At 40.5% G+C, this 21,425-nt stretch overlaps 1 protein-coding gene across 2 annotated transcripts in view; it reads right to left on the bottom strand.

Moving 5' to 3' along the window:
• TSC1 (TSC complex subunit 1) overlaps positions 1-14,922 on the bottom strand; it is a 57,776-nt gene extending 42,854 nt beyond the window's left edge. For both annotated transcript variants that reach the window (XM_075120575.1, XM_048823057.2), the window contains exons 1-2: positions 14,619-14,922; positions 5,829-5,891 (exon numbers count right to left, since the gene is read on the bottom strand). The gene's annotated coding sequence lies outside the window, so the exon portion shown is untranslated. The remainder of the gene's footprint in view (positions 1-5,828; positions 5,892-14,618) is intronic.
• Positions 14,923-21,425: the final 6,503 nt, after the last annotated feature.

The following is a 21,425-nucleotide window of genomic DNA, read 5'->3' on the forward strand; positions in this document are numbered from 1 at the left end:
TCTTCCAGAGGTTCACAGCCCTTTAGTGAATGAGATCAACTCTGAGTGGACAGGTTGGTGTGGGAAAGGGTACAGAACGGAAAAAGGGGAGGTGGGGGGAGGTAATAAAGTGCAGATGAAGTTAACTGTGCAAGAGTATGAATGACCCAAGAAACATGGTGGTATCTGTCAATCAACTGTAAGGGGACTCCAATAAAAGTAGTATGGAGCTGGATTAGAACCTAGAAAGGGATGATCTGCAGCCTAATTGCATTAGGTTTCCTGCAACTAAACTAGCAATTTGTACGGTTTCTGTGGGGCAAGGAAAAATATTTACCATACTAGCAAAAAATGGTCTACCAAGCCAGCTGCTGACAAGAATTTTGATGACTTTTCTGAAATAGGAGGAATCTTGTTCACAATATAGACATCTAAATAGGGAGTGGCACATTTGTATTTATATACATAGGGCAAAACTGAACTGCATTCAGACCAGGTTTTATGACAGTAATCACAGGTTTCAGAGTAACAGCCGTGTTAGTCTGTATTCGCAAAAAGAAAAGGAGTGCTTGTGGCACCTTAGAGACTAACCAATTTGTAGCTCACGAAAGCTTATGCTCAAATAAATTGGTTAGTCTCTAAGGTGCCACAAGTACTCCCTTTCTTTTTGTGACAGTAATGTTTTTCTACATTAACCTTTCAGATTCCTATTTTGAACACATGGATGCATAAGCCATTGCCGAGTGCATAACTAGTAGCCAAAATTCCATAATTTACTAATGTAATTCCATTCTTTATTTTACCCAAAGGAAAAGTAAAACATCAACCTCTCCAGATAACGCCAGCAAACAGACAGTTATTCTACATTCAAATTAAAACATGTTGATCCTTACTAAATGGGACAGGGCGATTTTATTTACCCAAAAGCTATACAAAATGTTAGACTAGCAGAAAACCAGCACAGTGACATTTCTGACTACTTGCTTGGATTTCATGAAACAAGATGTATGAATTACAGGGAGGATAATTTTATCACCTATATAGATAAAATTCTGAAAAATATGGCAAGTCACATTCTTTAGTAGTCTACAGCCTGCCCACTTAATTTTTTAGAGGGAACAAGTACAGTTAACAGCACATCACAAACAGGAAGTGAAATGAGCAAAGACAAACTTGAGTGGATTAGGAGTCAAAGCACAGATTTACACATACCGCCCTGCTCTGAGTCCACAATAAACAATGCTGGGATCCTGGTTTATTGCCCAACTAGCAGAAATCACAATCTCATGAATACACCAAGAATGGCAGACTGTGTTAGAAGTTTCCTAAAGCAAGAGAGTCATCATCTTGTGGATGAAGTAGGTTCTAGCCCACAAAAACTTATGCCCAAATAAATCTGTTAGTCTTTAAGGTGCCACCAGACTCCTTGTTTTTGTGGATACAGACTAACATGGTTACCCCGGATACTTGACATCTTGTGTTTGGAACCCTCAAAGTCAGAGTTCATATTTACCTGGACAATAGCAAGCTAAGCATTTAGCATAAAGGTGAAGGAAAAAGTGAACAACAGAAAACAAACCAGTCACTTGACAAATAGTTAAATCATGGCTCCTAAGAACGTAAGGTGAAACATTTAATTCTAACATGAGTCAAACTGGAGAGAAGTTCACTAAAAGTATCTTGCTCTGTTTTCTTGAAGTCAAGAGCCAAATCAACAGCAGCAAGAAGATCACAGCCTATTATGGGTCAAGTGGAATGGGATGCTGTAGTTTATCTGTTAGACTGTTTAGCTGTAGATTCAGTCAGTGTCAACTTTATCAGGACTTTAATACCCAGGATTAAGAAACTGGGTAGGATACAAAGTTCAGATTCACACCCACAGTTAGCACTTTCACATGTATTGAGATGTTTTTCTAAACAAGGACTGAAGTAGAGAAGATTCAGTCAGAGCAGGAAAGAGAAATTACTTCAATTTAATATAGAGGGCAAGCCTGTGAGTTAGAAAAATGTTGTATTACATTTTGAATCTTTCATACAGAAGCATGCCATGCAAAACACACAAGTCCACACTCTACATCCTACTTGCAACTGCAGTGCTTCGTAACACTTCGGGGGGGGGGGGGGCAGAGGGAGAACCACCTCTGCCTTCTAGCGTAATGTATTCTTAAAGGAAATCTGTAGAAGGTCCCTTTAATCTCACTTGTGAATCAAAAAACATGTTAAATCATCAGCAGTATGTAAACTTTAAAGTTATAAGTTTCCCCTCTTTTTCTACCTTGAAGGACTAAACTTTGATGTTTTCATTTCAGTTATTCAAGCTTCTGGGCAACCTCCTTCCTGGTCCTTCAAGGAAAAATATGGTATAAAGCCATTTAAAACATTTACTAGATCACCAAATCTCAGATAAGTTAGTTCTTGCTGAATAAGCAACTATTACCAATTATAATCTCTTTCTGTGATAGAAAGACAAGCCTTTATCAAGTAACCACAGAGAGCCTGGTTTTAGTCTTACCACAATAATCTGCATTTTGCAAATACTGAAATCTAGGCTGAATAGTTGAAACCAGTTACCGTGGCTGTAGCCAAGCAAACTGGACACTTGCCATCGTCTGGTTTTGATGTCAGCTTTACATTGCAGTGCTGACAGCTTGACATTCTGAATGCAAGCATCACAACTCTCTAATTCCAAGTGAGAACCAGTGTTAACAAGTCTCACTTTAGAAGTTATTCTATAATTGACCTTTACACCCAAATTGGAAAGGCAACTATTGATTTTATAGTATGAACAATCTAGAAAATAAATCCCAGTAGATAAGAGTTAGAACTGTGCTAAACAAGGAACATATCAAATATGTATATAAAATAAACAAAACATGGAAATCACCTGGTTAATCTGGAGCAGAGAAATAAGACTCTTTAACTTGTACTTTTTTCCCAAGAGTTACTAGTAAAGCGTTAAAATGGATTAGCTTTATTATTTTAGAACAAGGGCTAGTTGCTCAATAAAGACAAGGTTAACTTAGAAATCAGAAAGGGTCAGCCTTTGCAGATGCAAAGATAATTTGCTGAAGCACTCCATGAGCTTTACCTAGGGGAGATAAGAGGGGCAGCTCTAAGTAAATTATGGTTAATCCCCTCCCCCCATAGCGCACTAAGGTCAACAATATCAGGAGGCGGCAAAGGACTTCTGTTTAAGTTCAAGTGATCTAAAACAGAAGGGAGTTCGTGTGGCACCTTAGAGACTAACAAAATCTAAAAAAGTATCTCCATACTACCACTCAAATATGGCTCTCCCCAGAGGTACTGAACTGTATTAGAGAGCACGTCATTTAAAGAGCCTGAAGCTCAGTACACAGATCTTGAGTGAAAGGTTCCTTAAAGAATGTAAAGTATGAAGCAAACGTTTGCTTAGGAACACCACATTTTTAGAAAGCCTAGAAGAAAACTTATTCAGTACAATTTCTAATTTGAGAAGAGTGTGCTAGTAGCACACAAAAGGAATAACCAAAAGATTTTAAGAATGCATACCAGCTGGTCAATGGAAAAGTAGAGACAAATGCAATTTAGTGAAGAGGCAGCTTGGTAAATAACTAAGAAGGGCAATGTCTTATTGATCCTAACCTAGATATGCACAGAAAACTCTCATTCACATTGGAGTGTTTGCCCACAAAAAAAAAAGGACAGGATGAGGCTTAATTTGACTCTAGAGTCTACTTGAAGTGTCTCTGTTATAACAGGTATCAACTATTTAAATCTTCTGCACATAGATGGGATAGCAAATGTCTCAAATTGTAAAGAATCCCTTTTCAATCGGGTAGCATCCAGAGTTATCAATTGTGACAAATACAACCTGATAAAAGTTTGGTAAATCGCTCCCAATAAAAGTCTTCTATGTGCAATTTTTATTAGTCTCTAACATTTTATAAAGAAAATTCATTTTCCAATCTCTTTCAAGTAAATAACTTGACTGACAATGAGATCTTCTAATCACCTTTAATTCTGTTATTCTTAACTCAGATATGTTCAATGAAAAACAAAGATACAACCATTATCTTGCAGCAAGGGTAAGCAAACTTAATTTTTAAACACTGCTTTAATTAAATACTGTAAGCAAAACTCAATACACAAATCAGAAAATTCTAACTTATGGTTCCCACAGTAACCAGAACCTCCCTGGCCTGCCTGTATTTGTATTAAGTTGTGCTGCTCAGTGTGTGACTTACTACATGCAGTAAAGCCAAGTAACAGCAGCTGTAGTAACCATAACTGAATTTCCTGACAACAGCTGCTATGTGGCTACATTGCATGTATTAAAACACAAATTTAACAGCATACAGTAATACTAAGTACAGGATAGCAGAATTCTGGTCACTGTGGGAACCATTGCCTTGAATTTCCTGATTTGTGCATTTAAAGTTTCACTCATCATATTGCATTAAAACAGATTCTGAAAATGAAGTGCATTTGCTTTTGTAAAAAAGAGAGTGTTTGAAAACTGCAAGTATCTCAAGTGTATATGTACTGGAACAAGGAGACCAAATCCTTCACTTTGATTCAAATCCTCCAACATTCATTGTGAAAATGCCCATCTTAAACATTTAATCCTGTCTCATTCCCAAATACAAAGGTAATGAGAGTGTGCATGGGTCTACAGGATGAAGTCCGAACTACTGTTGTGGCATCTTTCTTTACTCTTTGCTTCCAGCATTGGGAACAGCTAAGTGTTATGCCCGCTCTTCTGAAAAGAAAAATATTAAATGCCAATTTCAAGACATGAACACAACCCACCAAATGGATACAAGTAATAAAGTAAAGGCTACAACCCCCATTATGGTAGGTGCTGCTATACAGTCATTGTAAAAATTGGTCAGGGACCAGCAAAACCAAACTCTCCAAGCTCCAGAAAGACAGTCACACAGGCTTAAACTTTTATATTTGAAAAGTCCTAGATTCATGGAAACTGAATGATTTCAATACATTACTTCACCATCACACAAACTTTTGGAAAGAGTGTTTGGAAAGGATGGGGGGGGAGGAGGAGGAAATGGATTGATACTCAGAGCTTCAACAGGAATTCCGAGAACCCCTTAGAGTGGGAAGAGAAGGACTTAAGCCAAAAATTTCTGCAGATTTCAGGCTTTCATTTTTAAAAAGTTAAATTCCTAGCTTTTATGTTTGCAAATAAAACCAGCTGTAGTGCCGTCTTCCTAAACCTGCTAGGATGGCTCCGGTGACTACTGCTGTTCGTAGCTTTACCAAGAAACAGTATGAAGATAACAAAACTCCGGACAGTTTCAGTGCCAATATTCAGAATGTTGTGAGCAGTAATGAATCAAGAATTTTCACACTCTTAACACTACTTGGGAAAGCTATGAACAGAGACAGGCACTTGAGTTATTCAAGGAGAAGGAATGAAAAAAAAAAAAAAAAGGTTGAGAAACAGTGGTGACAACCCTGCCTTCACAGCAGCCAGGAACTTAGCAGTAGGAAGACAAGACAGAAACCTCCTCCCTTCTAGCAGCTAGGGAAGGGCTTTAGATAAGATGCTTACTAGTCACAACCTGATGCAAATGATGGAGTTTCCCTCCTTCCAGCAGCGTCCAGGGACAGCACACTTACCAGCAGCTGACGTGGCAGAAGGGCCTTGGTGTCTCACTAGGCTTTCCCACACCAATAATCTCACTGGTGAGGGCCCTACCCTTTGTATTTACCTCTGGCTAGTAGGTTTTGGACAAATTTTACAAGTCCTGAACTGTTCTCCCCCCCTCAGAAGTCCTCCCTCAAAATCAGGGTTGAAATACAACAGAGCGTGCAGGGGAAGCTTTTAACTGCTATTGGGTATGCTGTACCTGTTCTGTGGACAAGTAGGACTTCAGTTTCCAGTGCTGTCAATCTGGCACCTTTCATGATCACTGAATTGAAAAAAGGACAGAGAGGTTAGCATATGCTACCATTAACACTGTTATAAAGCAGTTGAAAAAGCCTGCTGTTATGTTTCACTGCAGTTTTGTCGTTCCTGCATTACAACATCAGCCCCCAGTTTGAGTAACAACCAAATAAGTTGCATGGTTACTTCTTCTGGTTCTTGATAGCTTAAAGCCACAAGAGAATCAACAAAATGTTGGCTTCCACATTCATATTTGTGCTTAATGGTATGAATTTACAAAATCTGCTATGAAGAGATGTTTTTTAGTGTATACCTTTAATAAACACAAGATTTTTGTATTTAAACATTCCCCTAGAGAATCATGAACCCAAATAATTGGGCAGAGAAGAGGACTTTAGACAGAAGTGAAGAGGACCATTTCATTTTGCTGTCCAAACTGAGCAAGATACAAAACTAAAATTAAAACTGTAGAAAATAAAAGATTAAAATTCAGTTTTGTCTACAGTGTTAGTAACAGAATCAAGGACTTTAAATAAACATGTTTTATGTTGACAGGATTGCTTCAAAAAAAAAAAGGAAGCTGTACTTTTTTATATACATACATATATATAAAAATAAACACACTTGCGCATCTCAAGATGATTCATTACAGAAAATAATTCCATTCACACACCTAAACTTTTGGGCCATTTCTATTACTTGGACACACTGCTATGAGTTAGCTGGGGGTTGTAGGGCAGTCTCAGACATTTATAAGATCATATAATTATTAAGCCTGACACTTCAATGATTCTCATGCTCAGTACCTTTACTGATAAGTTGTGTTTTAAAATGTGAGCTGGGTTTATCCAGTTCACGGGTGAAGCCATGGACACACCAGATACCCTACTGAGGGACTGTCACAATACAGCTGCCTGGCCTTGCACAGAATCGCAAAAGTTAGAAAAGGAGAAAGATTTAGACCACTGAGTCAATCCCTATACAAGCAATAAGCACAGGCCCCTCAAAGGGGAGCGATATCACTTGATCCTCTGAAGAAAAAGGTTTTTGGTGTAACTGGGGAGAGTGGCAGCCAAGAAGTTATATTTATACACCTTCAAAAGAGGTGCTTTTGAAAACTTATTATGCACGTGGGCTTGATTTTGTATGGGGAGGTGAGAGGGGTTATTTCTTAGCACTTATAGAGCAATTTATACAGTAGAAATGATGTAGGTTAACTTATGATGTATTTCAGTTTTCCAATTAACTGACTTAGAAATACCATTTCTTCTTCCAGTGAATCTCATTACTCGTTTAGTTTACTTAAGTTTTTGCCTGTCATTCTCAGGATGGACAGTGAGGAAAAATACACATTCATGTGTAGGAACAAAGACAAGATTAACAAAGTGACAACCACTGACCATTCCCAACAGAAGAAAGACAGAAGTGTGAAGAGTAAGAGGAAAATGGTTGCAAGTTCAAAGTTGGCAACTTAGTTGTTTTTGCAAGAGCTATATCTTTCGCAACAAACTATCCAATAATGTTCCAATAATCTATGTTACTAGCATGGCTAGAGCATATACACTTTGCTCTTCCCTTTAGCAATAAAACTTTAATTCAGTCTTCAGCAGTCACGGCTGGACAGTCAAAGTGAAATGTCACAGTCCATTTATAAACAAGCAGTGTTATGTTCAGAGTCCTTCAATAGTCAAATGTTTCAAATGTAAAAGCTATCCCTTCACACAGTCTGACTGTTAGGCTCTGACTGACGATTCCAACTGGGATCAATAGCAAGACTTCCAATGGAAGATACTTAACAGGAGACTATTAACACCTGTTTCAAATTCTCATCAGCAGCTTGTTTTCAAGTGTTTTCCAAAGCAGATGGGTGGTTCTTTATTTTTACAGGGATTGGACCACACGAGCATCCAGAGTGTGCCAAAGTTAAAATGTGAGCCTTTGGGAAAGGGACTGCATTTTATTAAGGCAACTGAGATATGAAGGAGAGAGAGGAATAAAACACACAATCCTTTATTAAAAAAAGGAAACAAAAAACACAAAAAAACAGCTAGCCCGCTCTCTAGCCTACGTTCAAGAGACTTAATGCACTGGCCTTTCACTTCAGCAACTGCATTCAACCTGAATAGACCACAAGTGGGTTAGTCTCAAACTCCCCTCTGAGTAGGTCTACACCTCTAAGTTTGACAGTTAAAACCTTCACCTGAGACATCCACATTTTTAATAGGCATACTACACATCAGGATTGAGGTACATTGGCATAACTGTATGGGAGAAAACTGCTTGCCTGCAAGCAGCACGGTCTACAACCAAGCAGCCCGTTCCTTGATTTCCGTGGCCACTATCTGCAAGATTATATAATGGAGTTAGAGAGCTTGATGCCTCAATTGTTTTTTGGGATATGGAATCTGCCAAACATAGGATGCTGGTGAATCCATTCCAGAACAATAGTGAAGTAAAGTTATTATTTCACAACTATTTGGTTGCCTAAATTAACAGAATTGGTGATCTAAGTCATTACTAGTGCACATATCCACATCAAAACAGTGACAAGCGACACCTATTTTGAGACCCAGAGGCCAAAAACAGAAGGGGCGCAAGTTCTAGCCTACTCTTTTACTCTATATGGACTTGTCTACATTGTCCTTTTTCTTCTGATCTCCCTCTGTCATACCACCAAGGCAGGTACACCTACAGTAGGGTTTCCACTACTGTAGACAGAGTGTAGAGACTTTCATTTAAAAAAAAAAGCATCCTCTATAAATGCTCAGAATAGGTCTAGATGAAAGTGGTAATAACACCAACAGCAGCTCCTCACTAGTGTGCTTGCTATCATTAGAGCACGTGAAGCTATATTGGTGTTAGTATACCAGTGGGAAATTAAGAAAAATGCCCATGTAGGAAAAGCAGATACGTCTCTCAAGCACAAGGTTCCACAACACGATGAGAGGAGTGTGGGGAAGCATTGTTGGTGAAGTACCTGTTCTGCAGATAAATGAATGTCAAACTTTAGGGTGTCAATCTGTTTAAATTTAGTCTTCACAAAACCTGACAAAGATGAGGAGGATAGTAAAGAACATGGCTGTTCTATCAGAGATGTAGTTATCTAAAAGAATTACTCGGTTCCCTAACTAATTAAACCCTGGATTGACCTTGTGCCAGTAAATGCAGAATATTCCTACAAGATATGTCAGTCAGTGGATTGTACATTATTACTGCTCTATTTTTATAGAAGTACTAACAATCTTCACTCCAATAAGCTGATTTTTTTAAACACGTGTAAAAACATTCTAAATAAAAGTTTCAAATTTATACTGTACAGCATCTTGCAACCCGATCTGATATATTGCTGAAGTTAAATGAAAACAGCAAGTAACACAATGCCATGAACTAAAAACGTTTAAGGCAAATTAAATACTTTGCCGACACAGGGTTTCAAATGAATTATTTGTTGATATAGTCTTAAGCTGTCAATTGTGGCTTTCTGATCAACCTGGTCTATGATGCTCACTGTAAGACAAAGGAACTCATATTTCCACATCACTCTTGAAGACTAAGCTACAAGTTGTCCTCTAATAATTAAATCCATTTTAAAGTCAATTTTGGGAAAGTATTTAACATCTATAAGGAGGCAATGTGTTCCAATGAAAAACACAGGTTTGGAAGATGTATACCCATTCCTGTCCAAAGACCTGTTGTATAATTTTCTGCAAAAAACACAGACATCACTTGAGTTTCTCTTCTGTAAGGTGGGGAATACAGATACTTAACCCTACTATGTAAAACACAGAAATCTTCAGATGAAGACTATCATAGCTGTTTGGTATTATTATATCCAACTAAGATTTGGAATATTGTCAGTAGTAAACCAGCTCTCCATCTGACCCTTGTACTAATGTGAAGAAAAGTCACTTCCTTCATCGCCGTTTACACAGTGCACAAGACAGACTGAAAACAAAATTCCTTATTTCCCAGTTTGCATGCTCTCAGTCCCCTATTAGAGACAGTAAATTCAGCAAGATACTGTCAATGCTTGGAGTTGGCAGGATGACAATGGTGAATCAATAACTTTTCTTCCAGTTTATCACTAGGTATTTTAGCCCCTAGTATTTATACCTTTTTTGTGGCTAATTTTAATATCTTCTACAAGGAAAGTCAAGATCCCTTGGTTGGGTATTAAAAAAAAAAGAAAAGAAAAAGTGAACTTGTTTAAGTGTTTACACACACACACACAAGTTCATCCCCTCCCATTGAAAAATTAGAAATAGCTATAGCAAATTATCCTAATCTTACATTCAGGAGCTTTCACAAAAGAGAATCTTATTAAATGAGTCAAAGCAGTAGGACTAAAGAATTGGCCTACAGAGAAAGAGGGAGAAGCCAGGAAACCTCAATTATGGGACCTATAAACGATGTGTTCTTTTCAAGGTGCAGTTTGCCCACAAGTCATTGTAACCAGTCAAGGAACAATAGACTGAGGCCAGAAGGGAAAGGGTAAACAAAGCATCTGTACAGTGAAAGAGATAATGGGATCTCTCTGCAGGGTACAGGACTTCCACACACATTTTTGTCAAGAGAAAATTTTCTTCTGTTGTGAGCTTTTATCCCAAGCAGAAGAAAGGAACACACATTTCCTCCATAAAGGTAATACCACTTCCTATAGTAATACAGATTCAGACAAGTGAGGCACTTTTTCTATTGCTGACATCAGTATTTCACCCCACTTGCCATGACTTTACGTTTGGCGGGGGGGAGGGAGAAGAGGCCAACAAATTGTTTCAAGATGCACCCCATAAGGGGGACTAAGTGTTACCAAACACAGAAACGCTTCAACAGCACATGACCTCCACTAACACCCTGGACTCTTCACAATCAGGAATTAGACTTGGCTATGGTACGACAAACCTTCAGGCTCATACTACTCCACCTAATTAGTATTTTAGGCAGACACCACAAAGTGCTGCTTAACCAGCATTAGCGGACAATGGGAGTGAGTGGTGGTGTAATCACTCGTTTCAATGAGAACTCAGAAATTGATAAGCAATTGCTCCTCATCCTCAGGAGCACTTACATACAGTCCCAAAAGGATCAATCCTGTCTCCTCTCGCTTGAGATACAAGACTTCCGAGAGCCTATGTGTCACCATGGGTTCTACTGCCATCAATATCCTAACAGTGCCCATTTGTACACTTCCTTTTCAGGTAAGACTATCATCATTGCCACAAAGATAATGGATGAAATAAGTGACAATGAAAAACAGTAACTCAACTCAGAAAAGAGTAATGCTTGTATGGAGAGAGAAGCACTGAACAGCTAACCAAAGCACTGACCACACACTCTACAAAATACACGGGCTCTCCAATTGTCAAAACAGTAATTACCCTAAGGCCATGCAAAGTTCATCTTTTCCCTCTGGCTGCAGAAAGTAGCAAAAGATATCCTTCCACTCCCAGACTTACAAAGCTGCACTGTTTCCTCTCAGACCTAGCAACTATGATGCACACATTTGTCTAGTCTTAACCAACACCACTATGTAGCTGGGATTACAACAGTCCAAACAATAACTCCAGCATGTTATAATATGTGGCAGCCTGCATTTCAATAGAATTAGCCACTAGTAACACATCTCCTCTGCCCTGTTCACTTTCAAGTCCAATGTAAGCTGCCAATTCTAAACCTAGTTACTTACCAACTACTGAGTTAAAATCATAGTTGCCTAGCCTGTCCATTTTCATCTACCTTTTTGCAAAAGGTTACCCTCAACAGGAAGGAAGAAAAAAGAAAAAAAATCAAGGTTAAACAGACAAATCCTAGGACTGTAAGAGCAGAGTCCAATTCAGTGTTTTTTATGCTTCTCTTGAAATTGTGTTTTGTGCCAAGATACTATGCTAATTGCTTCCCTACAAATACCTGACAGAGGAAAAAAAGAAGAAAATTAAAAAAGCACGTCAGGAAAAGGGGGGGTGGGAATGAAGCTTGGTAGGGCTGATTCCATGGCTTCTATCAAAGAGCCAAAGAGTCTTACTGCTAATAAGCCATTACTAACCTGAAAGAGAATTTTTTATTTTAGCTCTGCTTACAAGACTCAAAATAGATTACTTAAAAAAAGGAGGAGTGATCCATTTTACTATACTACTTTTATTAAATAGTAAATACCTTGTCAGATCCCTTAGGTAAACTAACAGGCAAGGGAAGGGCTCTACACTCCACAGAGATATATAAGCATCAGGCCTCTCCTAAATCTTGAGAACAAATTTTTGTCAACAACAGTACTCTTGGCACATGTTCACTGAACTGGGCTGCAACTACCCTGCTCTTGAATATAGTGCAAGACAGATAAGGTAACTAGTCTGGTTAGACTAAGCATTTTAACTCCCATAGAAATTAAGGAAAATACTTGATACTCTCTGGGTTGCATGTAAGGTAAGAAAGAAAACAGTGCAGATACACAAGGCATACCGAAGGCAAACATTTGCCTTTCTAAATACAGCTGTTCTGGTTCCGGTAATCCCACTGACTATATTAAACTAAATGACCTAGTTTGTGGCCACTACATTGTGAATTCTATCCTAAGCCATTATAATACCCCTTTAAAAAGCCATACACCTGGCTGCTACATATCATACAAATCCCACAGTCCCCCAAGGACACCATTAGAGGCTGTTGTGTTTACTCATTTGACTTGCTGACTTGTCATTGTTGAAGGCATATTTTCTGATTGTTTTCTATGGTAGAACATTCAGTTCCTGTAAAGACCAGCGTCAGTGATCAGATACTCCATTTGCAACATGAGGTGAACAAGATCTTTGATAGTGCAAGACTGCTAGGGTTAGATTAAAAAAAAAATCAGCATCCTACTAATCAGCATCAGTTCTAGATCACATATGTATGTTTTAATCCAGAAGTCACTACAGAAACCAAAAGATTGTTTATTAAAATATCTGTAGTTGGACTATACACCACAGATTAAAGCCCTTTAACGAAGAGCAAAGTAGTTTTAGTCAATATAACCCTTAGTTTTTATACTCAAGTGTTAGACACCTTGTCAAAAAAAGAGAGAATTGAGATTTGCTTTAATTTAAGTGATTTTACCTTATCTACATCAGCTGCTGTAACCATCATATTTTAGTTTAAACAAAACCTGCTTTCTCAATGAAGTCATGTGGGTCTCCTTCGTTGCTCAAAAAAAGTTACAAAACTAACTCTCTCTCTTTTATAAAGCTCTTTTTAATTAATGATTTTAGTGTGCATTTAAACATTACCCAGCAGTGTTTATAATGCAACACCAAAGCCTTGTACTAGTGCACAACAGGAAATGAAATCAACTAAGAACCACAACAAAAAAAAGTGTGTATTCTTACTTATCACAAAAAAGTAAAACAAACTGCATACATTGTGGAAGATCTAATTTTTAGTTCTTTGTTTTCAAATGTCTAAAATATTGTTAGTAACAAACGAATTGAAAAGAGTTATTTGATCTAACAGTATCATTATAATACCACTTCCATTCTGACAAGCTTACAGTGACTTGTACAGAAAATAACTTATAATAATTGTCAGTCTGATCCTATGGCATCCTGAAAACCTTCAATTCTAGCATCTCCTAGGAGGTGCTCAGCATCCAGTTTCAAGAGTTACAAGTGGTTTTGTACACTCCAGCTGCTTCCAAATCTCCCTGCCAATTTGTGTGGTTTCAGACCCACATGCTCCTTACAGGCCTGTGTTTCTCTCCCTTGTTGACTTGTATGAGACTCTCACAAACAATAAGAGAAAGAGACTGACTGTATTATTCTGCTTCCCCCATACAAATTACATACAAAGTAAACAAAGACAGAAAGAAAAAAATAATTTGTCTCTACCCTCTTAGATTTAGTCCTTTCAGGTGTTGCTTGTAACACTAACAAAATATTTTCAAGCAAAAGTGTGATTTTTTTAAAAAGTTAATAGTATCCAAACAATTTTTCCATTGACTTGACACATCAGCCATTCCACAAGAGAATGAGAAAATCCTTTATCACCAGAGAAAGAAACTTTTAAAAACTGCTTTAAAATTAATCTCAAAGGAATGAGTCCCCCTTGCAAATGTGTGAGAGTCCTTGGGGTCAGGTCGGGAAATTGCCACTCAGCATTTGAAAGGAAGGTGCAGAGTCTGCTTCCACAGTCAATGCACCAGATGAATAAAACAAAATAGAGAGAGAAACCATCTTAAAAGGAGATGCCCAGAGGAGCCGTGTCTGGGCAGAGTCACATGGGGGAGCTGATGACAAAGACCAGGTTTAACTGGGGGACACAAACAAGGGGGGAGGGGGAAATTACACGTTATTCAGCCTCTCTCTTCCCCCCACAACTTCTTTCCTTCCTCTCCTCCTCCCCCATCTATCCCCTCTCCTCACTCCCCCTCCTCATTCCTAACATCTCCCATCCCCTTCTTCCCCCTCATCACCTCCTCTCTCCTATCCCCCATCTATTCCCTCCCTCCTCTCATCTCCCATCCCCTTCTCTCCCCTCCCCATCTATCCCTCCTCTCCTTCCTCCCCCTCCTCACTCCTAGCATCTCCCATCCCCTTCCCCCATCCCTCCTCTCCTTCCTCCCCCTCCTCACATCTCCCATCCACTTCCCCCTCTATCCCTCCTCTTCTTACTCCCCCTCCTCACTCCCAGCTTCTCCAACGCCCTTTTCTTTCTATCCCTCCCCCTCCTTTCTCTCTCTCACTCTTCCCCAGCTCCCTCCTGGGTGGGGGTCCAGGATACTCACCCCTCCTTCTCTCCAACTCAGCTGTTTACCACTCGGGGCTCCTCTAGCCCACAGGGCGCCGCCATCTTGGCCCTGCCTCCCTCCCTCCTCCCCTCTCCACCCCCAGCCTAGCTAGTCACTCCTCGAATCCCTCCGCTGCAGAAAGTAGTGCGCGGGACCAGCCCCGTCTGCGCGATACGGCGCCGCCTGCCCGCGCCCCGCCCTCGCTGTTTCCTCTGAGCGGCCTCTGTCCCTCGGCGGTCCGCGTTCCAGGCTTGGGATGCCCCGCGCCGAAATGGCGCGGAGTTATCTCAAGAGGGAGCGAAGCGGCCCCAGAGCGGTCTCGTGATTCTGGAGAGGGCCGCAAGAAGCGCCGGCTGAGGATCACGTGATTCGGAGTCTCCGGGAGGGAGTGGGCGGGGCGAGTCAGGCTGGGAGGTAAACAAGGCCTGCTGCCTGTGGGGGCGAGGCAGGCTGGCTCTGGTAGTGGGCCTGGACCTGGTGCAGCCTCAGCGCCTAGCACCCAAGGGTGTCTGAGTGCTGAGCTCAGGCAGCTTTCCAGGCAGGCTGTCTGTCATGTTACAGTGCCAAGGGCGCACACAAGAGGTGCCACACAGAGTGGCATTCGGCAGTTCATTGTGGCACCACCATGGTGACATGCCACGGTGGACACGCAGTCACAACACGCCATGGCCACGCTCAATGAGGCCACCGTTGCATTGACATCTACAATGACAAGCCCCAGCCGCACCACGGCAATATTACAGCAATACTCTGCAATACTCTGACACCATGCAATGCAATACTCTGACACCATGTTGCCAGGGTGACAGAAGATGGTGATGCCACTGAAATCCATGGAGTTACACTACATATAAACGTGACCTATGTAGACCTCCCCCTGACCTTCTCAACCAGGATGTGCTCCTATGCAGTGTTGCCAACTCTCAAGACTTTATCACAAGTCGCAATATATGTGCCCAGCTCCTGGCATCAATTGGCTCTCAGCTTTCATTGAAAAAAAAAGGATATGTCTAGTCCTCGCGGTTGCAAAGGAAAGCTGAAAAACATGAAGCGAGGCTCAGAAACGGAAAAGTAAATGAAAAGAACCTCAGCACTTACTTTTTAAAAAAAATCTCAAGATTTTTGCCACTTGTGGTTTTGGGGGGCCCTGACTCATGCTTTTTGAATGCTTGAGGTTGGAAGTACTGTTTTGGTGAAGTAATGATCAAACGAGCAGCACATCTCTCTGTTTTCTTGTGTAATGCACCTTTGCAATTTCCATTCATCCACAGATCGTACTGTTACCAGTTTAAAACAGGGATTTAACGAAGCCCCATTTTTATCCTCCTTTTGTCTTCTCTAAGCCATGGTGAATTTCATTTCTGGAAACTCCTGAAATTTTTTTTAGCCATATAATTCCCATGGAGCGCTGTAATTTTTAACCTTACCATTGCAAATGTACAAAATGGGCTGTCCTAGAATCTATCAGCCAGAGTGCCATTTCAAATTTACATTGCAATGAACAAGCTCCTTCATAGCCCACAAAGAACAAAACTACCTTACTTGTAAAAGTACGTGGAAGGTATAAGAAAGCATATGGCTGTGTGTCAGGGGGCACTATTGAAAACTCACAGCTATCAAAATATTCCGTTCTTTTAGGCTATCAGTTGCTGTGGTTGCCAGTGTACTTTTAACCTGGGACAAAGAATGCGTTGCAGCACCACCATGTGTAAAAATAATAGTACTGCATATCTGAAAAAGAAACATCCTTGCAACGCTGGCCCAGTTCCACCCCTGATGTAACTCCACGGCCTTCACCAGAGAACAGTGGTGGTCCCACCAAGTTCTGCCCACACCAAGCTCTGCCCACTCAAGATACCAGAATGAGATTAGACTCACAGCAGATTGTGCAGATGTTCAAAATGTGACCACCTGGGTTCAGCTGGACTCCTCAAACTCGGCTCCCCAGCAGTGATACATCCTTGCACAGGCCAGATTAAGGCAAAGACACGATAGACACATACTTAGTGCCACAGTAGCCAGACTCATGGGATACTATGAGAATCTAAGCTTTCATTTAAAAAAAGTTTCTAGGCTCAGGGTTGTGCAGAAAAGCATGAAAACATGATCCGAGGATAACTTTAGGTTTATGTGAAATAATATTTACAAGACAGTATGGAGGCATGCACCATTGTTGCAAAAAATTTACAGGAAAACTCTGAAGTCTGGTACGCTCAAAATGTGATCTACCTTTTACTTTGAGTTAGCAAAGTTCGTGCCATTCTTTATATTTTTAATGATCTATACAGTGATGGATTGCAAAATGCTTTATGAGCTGATGTACAAACCTTGCACAGGGATCACTTCACCCCTTGCCAAAATGCAGTAACTGTGGGAAGATGCATAACATTTCACCCCTTCAGGTTTAGAGATTAAGTATATCTTATCCAGTTCAAAGTGCAAGAATTTAGGGCGGAAGAATGAAATTATGTAAAACAGGGGTTCTCCTGCCTTTTAATTTTGTAGACCATTCATGGACCTCTCACCAACCATCTCTTTACCCCGCACCCCAGTCTCCATATAGGTTGGTTCTCAAAAAAGTTTCATTCTGTGGGCTAGCAGGAAGAGTTCTGTGGCTCTCTGGTGATCCACAGGCTACAGATTGTGAACCTCTGGCCTGATTCTGCAACTCATACTAGTAGTCCCTTTGAAGCTAATGAGAATTCTCTCATAAGGGTGGCAAGATAGAGCCTAGGTTCAAGGAAAATAAAAGCAGGATTATAATGCTACTGGTGAGGTATCCGTTGCTCTTTAACTACTGCAGCACTAGATGGCATATGTTACAGCTCTGATTGCTCTCCCTGTGGAACTGAGATCCCTCTGAGCTTGTTTCCCTTGATGTTGCACCTGCAATAGGTCATCCTATTGTAGGGTGAGAAAGAGTTTCTAGATGTGAGCATGTCTCTAACCTAGTCCTGCTTTGTGCATTATAATTCATTTTTATTCCAGTCTGGGCTGAGTGGGCTTTTTTTTCTCTCCCTGCTGTGCTGGGGACATGTTTATTTAATCTTCCTCGAAAAAAGATCTCAAATTAGGCTGAGTTTCAGAAAAGAAATGGAAGCAATTAGTGGTGTTATTCCGCATTGACTTAATTACCATAGTACTACCAGCACAAAAGGAAACCCAGACAAGCTGGGAGGGGTTTGCACATGCTTCTTATTGCTGGACAGACACAAAAAGGAAAGAATAGTGCATAAAGAGTGGTTTTTGTGTGATATAATTAACCTTGCTTAGTCTTATTTACCTACATACTTCAATGATTTGTTTAATTTGCCCATCATGAGCCATCTGAGCATGTGATGTGTATTAAGAGCAGGTAGCAAAACTCAGAATTAAATTGTCCTCAGTGGACAGCACAAATAGCCCTGCCTCCAGTATGCCCCCAGTGTACCATGGGTGAAATTCATCCTTGTGTAAGGAGCCAGCACAAACCTAAGCAGTCTCACTTGAGCCCTCCATGGCAGGCAGCCTGCCTTCCTTCCTCCTAGGTTCTGCAGAGGGTGCTCTACTGGTCCTGGAAATTTCAAGGGGGAACAGATGAGATGGGGAATGAATCAGCTGAAGCAGGGCCAGACAGATATGTATTGTGCCCACATCAGCCCAGTGGAGATCAGAGCAGAAAGAAAATACAGCCCCAAGTGTATCCATAGTGGGAATCCCCCTCAAAGGGTGTGCCTCTGGGGTAGCTGCTGCTGTGGGAGCTCTCTCAATGGGCTTCTCTGCACTGCAAAGTTAACTGGAGTTATGACATGAGAGTTGCCCTGTCCACACACAAAATCCTTCAACTCAAGTTGTGCAGCCCATCAGGGCGTTTCGGGTAAAACCCAAGTGATCACAACTCATCAGCTACTGACATGACCACTCTGTAGGATGGACACAGGCTAGTGTCCTCCAATGTCTTGCCACAATTCCTTGTGTGCCCAGAAAGGACAGACAACTCTCATACGTCACTGGGAAAGAATTCATAGTGTGGCTCAGCTTAATGTGGCACTAAAAACCAAGGGATGTGCCCCCAGAACTCTTAGTGCCACACACAAGTGAGTGCAGTTCCAGTGTGGACACAGCAGCTCCAGTGTTATTTCAGCATGGCCGCTCTCATTCAAGGTAGGCTAACTTAGGGGGACTAACTCAAGTGTACATACAATTGAGTTAATATGCAGTAAAGACAGCTGTGGCTCTATTGAAGGAAGGGTGATAATAGTTACTCTTTGATCCTCAACTTTCCATGAGGTATAATAGGGATAATAATAATCCTTCCTTCCTCCTGCCCTTTGTCTGTGCTGTGTATTTAGATTGGGGGCAGGGACTGTCTCTTATGTACAGTGCCTAGCACAATGGGGCCCTGATCTTGGTTGGGCCTCTAGGCTGTGTTGGGCTACATATAATAATTAATAAAACAACTGTACCTATTATGTTAATGATCTTATTGTGCGCAATGACATCTCTGCTTTGGGAGATTATGGCAAACTGGGACAGTGGATTGGCTGGTATAAATGTCATAGTTCCAGCTGTACTCCTCCCCATTGGTCACTGAGGCCCAGGAATCTAGCTGTCATCCTTCTAGTGAGCGCCGGACGCTAAACGCTTTGAAGCCTTTGACACCTGATTCAACCAGCTGGGTTTGGTGAGAATTTATTGAGTACATTGCTGGGTTCCCTGCACAGATTGCCCAGCAAACAAAACCTAATAGAGTCATGCCCGATTGGGTGGCTGTTTTCCCCAACTACAGTCCCAGAACCAGATTCTAGCCCTAAGTGTGTCATGAAATAACATCTCAACCCTTTCACCAGCCTGTCATCTTTCCCTTTTTTTAATTCCTGCAATTTTCTTCACATAAAATCCCCCTGAAGTTCCAGTTCACTTACTGGTTTTCTTTCACAATGCATGTTTTTGTAGGGGAAAATGTAATCCCACAAATGTCTGTGTTTAAGAGGATGCAAATAAGTTTGCCAGCAGAATGCTTTGTGAACAGTTTCTTTCATGCAAAACTCTGCTAGATAAATAAAAATCAAAGGGGGGAATAGGAGGGAGGAGGTAGAGGAGATGCTGCTTCTATAAACAACAAGAATTAATTATCCTTCAACAAAATCACAGATGTGACAGAATCAAAAACCTTAAGTTCTGAATCTTTCTGAACTTTGGAGAAGTCTAGATCTAGAGCTAAATGTTGCAACAAAACCTATAGCAACGGCCCTTGCCTTGTCTAGTATCCTGGCGAAGTAAGGAGTCTGAAGGGCTGGGGGCTGGCTGTGCATTGTAATTTGAGATAGCACCAGCAGATGGCACCACAAACAGAAAACCTCACAAGAACTATCATTAGTAAAGAGACAAGGTAGATGAGGTAATGTCTTTCAGTGGACCAACTTCTGTTGGTGAGAGAGACACGTTTTTGAGCTACACAGAGCTCTTCCTCTGTGTAGCTTGGAAGCTTGTCTCTCTCACCAACAAAGGTTGGCCCAATAAAAGATATTACTTCACCCACCTTCTCTCTCGATTATCCTGGGACCAATATGGCTATAACAACACTGCATATTATGAGTAGACTCTAAAATACCTGTCACTTATATGTAGTAGTTTTACTTCTTCAGGATGATTGTAACATTGCAACAGGATCTCTTTTAACTGTAAAAGAAATGGTATTGCTTCCTTATACTTGCACCACGTTGAACTGTATAGGACAAAAGGACACGTTGATTCCTGGTGGACTGGTTCTCCAAAAAATAAGGTGTATTTGAAAAGGTTCCTACTGAGCAGCAAAACTCCACTAAGTGAAAGCTTTTCTTTGATGGCATCCATGAGCGTGTTCTGTACTCCATGCATGGATATGCATCTGATCTTAGATTACACTTCTTAAATTGTAAACTCCTTGGGCAGACACCTTGTCTACTCCATGCTCTGTACATTGCTGAGCATGCTGATAGAGCACAACGCTTTGCACATGCCATAATACAAGTGTGTCTCTGATAGGGAAGATCAGAGAGAACAGGAGAAAGTGGAGGACAAGTTTTTATTGGCATGTCATTTGGGGAGATCACATTACTATCAGTGCAGCAAGTGAGGGCACTGTCTAATGATTATTGCAAGTTGCTGGTATTCAGAACTCACAGATTCTGTTCCCAGCTCTCTACAGACTCACTGTGTGATTTTGGGCAAGTCAGTTTACCTCTGTGTGACTGGATTTCCCCATTTGCAAAGTGCCTCACAAAGGTGTTGTGATGTTCAGTTGTTTCATATTGGTAAATTCCTTTGTGATTCTTGGGTGAAGGAAGCTACAGAAGTACAAATTCTTATCTTTACTCTTGAGTGGAAAAGCATATTGGAAAGAGGTCTATTAATTAACTTGCATTTTTCTAAATATATATTTATATAATACATACGTGAATGAAGTATGTGTAATTATTCATATAGATGCTTGTTAATGATCTTGTATTTTTGCTAAATGTATGCGTGTAATGTATATACATATTTATTTTTGTTGCATGTATATACATTACACGCATATAATGTACATTTTGTTGCATATACATATGCATGCAACAAAAATAAATATGTATATACATTACACGCATACATTTAGCAAAAATACAAGATCATTAACAAGCATCTTTTGCAGATATTAGATGGAGGTATCTAATCCTTTTTTCCATGTAGACTGCAGAGGTAAAGATACATTTTGAAATAAAAAAAATCTTGTGTATGTGCATTAAATGGTTTTGTGCATGAGTCTGAAGTGTGTGAGTGTGTGTATGAGAGAGAGTGGTGAGA

Source organism: Caretta caretta, chromosome 16 (genome assembly GCF_965140235.1).
Source record: "Caretta caretta isolate rCarCar2 chromosome 16, rCarCar1.hap1, whole genome shotgun sequence".
NCBI lineage: Eukaryota > Metazoa > Chordata > Testudines > Cheloniidae > Caretta > Caretta caretta.